Source organism: Rhipicephalus microplus, chromosome 4 (assembly GCF_043290135.1).
Source record: "Rhipicephalus microplus isolate Deutch F79 chromosome 4, USDA_Rmic, whole genome shotgun sequence".
In the NCBI taxonomy this organism is placed as follows: Eukaryota; Metazoa; Arthropoda; class Arachnida; order Ixodida; family Ixodidae; genus Rhipicephalus; species Rhipicephalus microplus.
The window spans coordinates 156219917-156227517 of NC_134703.1; positions in this window are offsets into that span (position 1 = coordinate 156219917).

Below are 7601 nucleotides of genomic sequence, written 5' to 3' on the forward strand. Positions count from 1 at the left end.
TCCGGAATCACGAAACACTGGATGCACGTGATAAATACTTGCTCATTCGACAATAAAGTAAATGGCTAAAATCGATTGTCATAGTGCGATGGCTGGCTACATAACGTTACTTTGAAAATAATGTGATTCCTTTAGTCGCATCAGTCACCGGATTTGTGGTGAGGAGCATTTAATAGAAGTCTCAAAATCATTCTGGAGTTTGTGGTTGAGCTTGGCCTTTCCTTTCGGCGCGTCACTTCCGTGCTAGCGTGAGCGCTGGCCCTGTGTGGCTCGGGCGTTGGGAACATAGTCACCGTGGTTTCATCGCTGGGCCTTTTAGCGAACTTCGGTGACTTTGAGCGTATCTATCTATCTATCTATCTATCTATCTATCTATCTATCTATCTATCTATCTATCTATCTATCTATCTATCTATCTATCTATCTATCTATCTATCTATCTATCTATCTATCTATCTATCTATCTATCTATCTATCTATCTATCTATCTATCTATCTATCTATCTATCTATCTATCTATCTATCTATCTATCTATCTATCTATCTATCTATCTATCTATCTATCTATCTATCTATCTATCTATCTATCTATCTATCTATCTATCTATCTATCTATCTATCTATCTATCTATCTATCTATCTATCTATCTATCTATCTATCTATCTATCTATCTATCTATCTATCTATCTATCTATCTATCTATCTATCTATCTATCTATCTATCGATCTATCTATCTATCTATCTATCTATCTATCTATCTATCTAGTTCTCATGACCGTTTCGATAATGGTACCATTACTAACCTTGGTATGGCATAACATGACTATATGAAGAACATATTGTTACGGTGCATCATCGACAGGAGCAAGCGTGGCACTTTGCGAAGATGAAGAAGACGCCTGTGCGTTAGGCGCTTGCGCGAAAGGCAACTCAGCCATCTTGTTGGGCTGCCGATTCTCGGTGGACGCTATCCTATAAGCCTAGACCTCGCCCCGTCACATTTGGTGGACGTGCTGGGTAACCGCCTTGCAACGGAACTTCGCAGCGGCCGTCGTTTGAAGGGTCATTCCACTACGATGACGGAAAGTACGGCGTCTGCATCTGCTCCTGGTGTTACTGCGGCCGGAGATGATGCGGTAACTACATCTCCTTCTGCGACCACAGCCTTCGTGCTCGAACCTCGCCCCGTCACAATATCTAACTAGTCATAACATAAATTCATGATGTGTATTTCATGAATGACATGATTGGCATTTCATGGTCCAGCAGCTCTTGTGGTGGTTTCGTTCACGTGGCATGACGCAAAACTCATATGGCATGACATGATTGCATGGCGAACACAATCGACACACCCTAACATGAAAATCATGACATGCGTGTTATGTAACAACATAACTACGTGCCAAGCTTATGATGCGCTGACGGCCGTTTCGCTTGCTTCAGTTATACCAAGTTTGGTATCACGGGACGTGAATGGGGGACGAAGGTATGTGACTGGTGAAAACATGATAATCATGAGATGCGTGTCATGTGAGAACATGACTACATGCCACAGTCAAGGCGCCAATACATTTCGACGGGACGCGATGCGCATGCTCGCCGGTGTTCATTTCGCCACGTCACGCCGTCGTTGTTACGTCAAGTGCCGGTCCTGCCATATACTCGAAGGCGCGCGCCGCACTGCGCTGCTTTGACTCATTCGTTTTTCAGCGTGTCCGGCGTCTCTCCGCCCCGAAAAGAGGGAACCGTAGTGTTGTATGGGTAACGCATCAGCGCGAAATAGAGCATATCGCATGTCGCGCCGGTTGCCGTCTGGCCACGCCAATGGACGCTGGTTGCGCCTTGCGTCAGACTATGGAGTGCTTGTGTTTTGCTAACGCAGTGTCACTGTGCCCAGCGTCCGCGCGCGTCAATGCTACATTGGAGTATATTGGGCTCTTCATTATGCACTCACGGCGGTTTTGCAAGGTACACATATGCTAAATTTGGTGTTACGTGACGTCAGCGGATGACGAAATATATGACTGGTGCAAACATGATAATCCTGACATGCGTGGCATGTGATAACATAACAACATATCAGGCTAATAGCGTGCTTGCGGCCGTATCGCTAGCTCCACAATACTAAGTTTGGTATCACGTGACGTGAATAGATGACGAAGGTAAACGACATATCCAAACATGATAATCACTGCACGCAAGACATGTAGGGCATCGTTTACATCCACCTCGTAACGTAGTGCTGATTTTAAATTGACACATTAAACTTCCTCATTCGCGCTTCGCATATTATGGATTCCAAGTGTACGTGCACGATCTGCCATTTTTTTCTCTCTTACTTCCTTCCTTACCTATACTCTTTAATTGCACTACCCATCCCCATGACGACCTGTTGAGATGTCATGGTAAGGATAGACAGCTACGGGTGGCACTTTTCGCTTCCTTTCACTTAAATTATCCCTTAGAGAGAGGGGGGGGGGGGACGTTCATGTGTACTCGCTCGCCGGTTTCCGTGCCGAAAGGTAGTTCTCCCGCGATCTCCGACGACAGCGCATCTCTGGCCGACTGGCTCGCCATTTGCCTTTTCTGACGCCCTGAAGCTCTCGCTGACTGGTGCCCCGTCCTCAGACTCCTTTGACCGTGTTCCCATCTTTCTCTATCTTCTTTTTAATTCTTTATGTGGGTCACGTCATCTCTATCCGTATCCCTTTTTTCCCTATTCCTTTTAATCTCTCCTTATCCCTTCCCCTCGTGGGCCACTCTTGAGGTGTCGCACTATAATGCAGACAGTTACGGGGCTCACTTTTATCTTATTTTCTCTCTTTTAAGGGGCCACTCACCAGGTTTCACAATTTTGACATGACAAAAGTTATTTAACACATACTTTATGTATTTGTTGCTTTAAGTGATGAATAAAACTTGAAATAAATAATGAGACGCAATAAAAAAATGTGCGCGTTTTTCTTACATTTTTTCCCGTGAAATGCTACGAGATGCGGGGCTAATGTGCCAGCGTTTCACATGCGTGCGGGTTCCCACGGTCAGCGCATTCAGCAGACGACCACCATGGAATGCTCCTACGCCTTCGCGCACTCATTGTGCTCATCAACTAAACCACGTCTAAGCCAGCGTTTCCAAACAATCCCGCAGAAACTGGCAGAAGACCACAAAGTAACACTGGTCAACAAAGCAACGCCGCTCGCGTGCACGGGGGCGGGGCTTGTTCGGGCACGTCATGCGCAAGTCACCTCATGGTCGGATGCCAGAAAGGATGGGGAAGAGATTTTGCTTGCGAAGGCTACGTGGAGGAGCGGCAAGGGTTTCGAGCTCACCCCCTCTCACCCTGGTTTCGCGCTGCTTCAAAGTACCTGTTTTCTCCGCTCGCAACGAAAAGATTCGAAAAAAATTTGTCGCTAAACGTTCCCCATCGGACACCCAACAACTTCCACTTTCCAACTAAAATTCAGTATTGGGCCTGGTGAGTGGCCCTTTAAGAATCACTTACACACAACCTTCCTAGCGCGCGTCTCCGTGTTTAGGGTGGTGTCAGCCTTTGACCTACCACTTTCCGCCGCTCACTAAAACACAACGTTGCCAGTCCCAGTTTCCATGGCAACAGCGCTATGTTGGTTCTCGTGGCGAGACGTTCCTGCTCCGCCGCACTACACTTGCTTCATGTTAGCGCGGCTGCGCAAGCTGTGGTATTAGCTGCGTTTGACTACGCCGTAGACCATAGAGTTTCCAAATATTAACTAAAGGGGACTCTGCCGCTGCTATCACTAGCGACCATGGGAATAATGGGTAGTACACACACCTGCCTAGTTTTCGTACTTGCAGGCGGCGAATCGTACTTGCGGCTTCGTTTATTGCTGTGTTTTGGTTTTTTTCTGAAAGAAAGATTCAACCCTTTTAAACTTCGTGAACGGATTTGGAATGGTAAGGCTAAAAGAATAAGGTGGTGAAGCGCAACCGCTGAACATTTGCTAATTTCTGTTTCGTGAGAAAACAGCTCCAAGCCACACGAACACGCACAGAGCCAAAAGCAGGCCACATGTACGAAGATTAGACAAATGTGTGTACTGCCCATCATTCCCATGCTCGCTGAAGCGCCGTGTGTTGCCGCTTCTATAGACACTAGCGCCAGAGTTCCCTCTAGTGTACATTAGAAACTGTATGCCATAGACCTACGTACCACGACGACACCATCCTCGCGCTAAGCGCCCCTACAAGAACTTCATGCCAGGGTGCTGCGTGCTGCAATGAAAAACAATCGGCAGACTGTTCAGCTTCCCGACATGCTCTATTTAATCAATGCCAGTGCGAACGCTCGCGCCTGAATTGGCACCGTTGTTCCCCCTTGGCGTTACTACGCACGATACTGACTCAACAGAACATAGGTGCCATGTCGTTTATTCCAGGTCAGCCAGAGCTTAGGCGAACCCGAGCTCCCGCGCAGTGCGAGCGTCACGACACCGGCGAGCCGCGTTTCTTGCTGGTGATGATGATGCCACAGCATCTTCCCTTCTTAAAAGTTTAAACAATCAGGAGCGCGGCACTTTCGCATGGAGCGCCGCAAAGGTTGAGTATGGCCGGAATCTGTGAATCTTTCGCGCTTTCACTCGAAAGTTCTTGACGGGCCGATAGCTTGTCGGTGTCTCACGATTCGTCAACTTGAACGTCCCGCCATCACACTTGGTCAAAATGCCGCCGTTCCGTTCCCTCAGTCGTGTCCACTGTGACCATGCGCTTGCCCTGACGGTTCCGCACGATGCCTGGTATCCACCTTTTCCGTGGCTGGAATGTTCGTGTGCAAACACACTGACTTACCGACCATCGTTGTTCTCGTTCGTTGCACGGCTTCGCGTCTGTGATCGGCATAACGCAGTCGAGTTTCGTTCGTATTTGATAACCCAGCAAAAGCTCCGCTGGAGACTTGCCCTCTTTTTTTGGCGTGTGGCGGTAACGGAAGAGAAATCTTGAAAGTCGAGTTTGTAGCGGAATTTCTTTGTTTTTCTTCAAGCCTCCCTTTAACGTTCTTATGGCTCGCTCCGCTAAACCATTAAATTGGGGATGATAAGGCGCTGTCGACAAGTGTTTTACGTGGTTCTTCGCTAGGAAACTGTGGAATTGGAAACCGAAGAACTGAGGTCCATTATCCGTCACAAGAGTGCGTGGACTGAACCTCGCAAAAACTGCCCTCAGGGCCTTCACTGTCACTTCTGCTGTTGCAGATTCTGTTAGAACTGCCTCCATCCACTTCGTTTCGGCATCTACAACAGCCAGTACCGTGTGTCCTTCAACGGGACCTGCATAGTTGGCGTGCGACCAGCTCCATTTTTCTCCCGTCGTGGTCTATGGTAAAGGTAACTGCGCCGATGCGTTACCCAGACAACAATGCGTCTCCCTCTTTTCGAGACGGAGGGACACCGGACGCGCTGAAACGCGCATGCGTCAAAGCAACGCAGTGTGGCACACGCTGGCTCCTGGCGTGTCAACGCCGGCGTGACGAGACGAAATGAATGCCGGCGAGCATGCGCAACGCGTCATGTCGGAGTGTATTGGTGCCTTCACTATGGCATGTAGTCATGTTCTCACGTGTCACGCATCTCATGATTATCATGTTTGCATCACTCACATCACTTCATCCTCCGCTGGCGTCACGTAATACCAAGTTTTGCATATGTGAAGCTGGCCAAACGGGCGCGAGCGCATCATGAGTGTGGCATTAACTCATGTTGTTACATGACACGTTTGTATAAATTATCATGTTTGGATGTGTCATTTACCTATGTCGTCCGTTCGCATCATGTAATGTCGCATTTCGCGACAGTTGCCGCCGGGCCGCGCCGACAGACGCTGGTCTCGCCGGTCGCGCCTGGCGTCAGACTATAGACTGCTCGCGTTCTGTTAGCGTAGCTTCGCTGCGCCCAGTTGCGTGCTCTAAGGACGATACGTCGGAGTATATAGGTCCCTTGAACCTGATGCGTTCGCGGTCGTTTTGCTAGATTCACGAATACCACATTTTGTATTACGGGACGTGACTGGACGACGAATGTATCTGACTGGTGCAAACATAATAAACATATGATGCGTGTCATGTAAGAAGATGACTACATGCTGCGCTCATAGTGCAGTCACGGTCGTTTCGTTAGATTCACATATACCAAGTTTGGTGTTACGTGACGTCAATAGATGACGAAGGTTTGTGACTGGTGCAAACATGATAATCTTGAAATGCGTGTCATGTAAGAACATGACATCATGCCACGCTCATGAAGCGCTTGCCGCCGTTTTGCTAGCTTCGCATATACTAAATTTACAATTGCGTAACGTGAATAGACGACGAAGGTAAATGACACGATCAAACATGATAATCATGGCGTGCGTGTCATGTAAAACCAGACTACATGATACGCTCATAGCACGCTCGCGGCAGTTTCGTTGGCTCCCCACGAACCAAATGTGGTAAATGTGCTATCAGGTGACGTGAATAAATGGCGAAGGTAAAGGACACCTCCAAACATGATAATCATGACATGGAAGTCATGTACGGCATAATTTACCTCCACCTTCTAACTTTGTGCTAGTTTTAAAGTGACATATATGTCAACCTTCCTCACTAGTGCTTCGCATATCATCGATTCCCACTGTACGTAGGATCTGCCAATGTTTTCCGCATATGCTGAAGTTACACGCGATTCATTGAACACTCTACCCGGCCGTGTGTTCGTGGTGTGGTGGTAGGCCGACTCTCTTCCACATATCGTAGGGGTGCGATGGTAAACCAAACGACGTAGCCAATTTTCTTGCCAAACCTCTAAAACCCAGTAGGGAGCAGTGGGAGGCACACCTCGCTAGCTCGGATCCAGCTCGCATTCCTGGGTCAAGTCCAGCGGGTGAGTAAGGCCATTGGAGCCCTGGACATAGGGCCCCAACCATAGAAGCTCTTCAATTCCTCTTTCCTTTTCCCTTGAATAAAGTTTTACTCTCTCGAAAAACTTTTTGGTTGTTATAATAACTGCAGTCATTTACCTTGCAGCACTACCAAAGCTACGAGAATACACAGGCAGTACCTTTGCGCAGCGCATCATATAGTTTCCGTCGTACTAGTTCGATTATCAACAAGCTACAAGGGTTTAGGCATGCTTCTTGCATGATGCATTGCAGCGACCCCTGTGACGTTATGCACTTCACAAATGCTCCTGTATGTTAAAGAACGCACCCTGTACAAGTGGCTTTCTGAACCTCAAATAAAAGGTGGGGTGGCGTTCTTGGAGGGCTTTTTGGGTGTTTTATTAAGTGCAGGGAGCAAGTATCGGTGAAGAACGCAAGCCGACCCCTAAGAGACAACGAACAGACGAAGTGACGTGGGTGACGACGTCTTGAGGGGCTTTAGCCTTTTTTTTGGCTAACAGGCACTGAAACTTCCCCTGCGCTGCATGATACGTTTGAGATGTATAATCAAGCAGTGGTGTTCAGTATTCTAACAGGGCGTTGGTAAGCGCCATTAGCCCAATTTCGCATCCCATTCCGTAATGCTCTATTGCATTTACAGAAGGGGAAGCTTTTCACTGCATTTACAACTAGACGCGTGGCTGT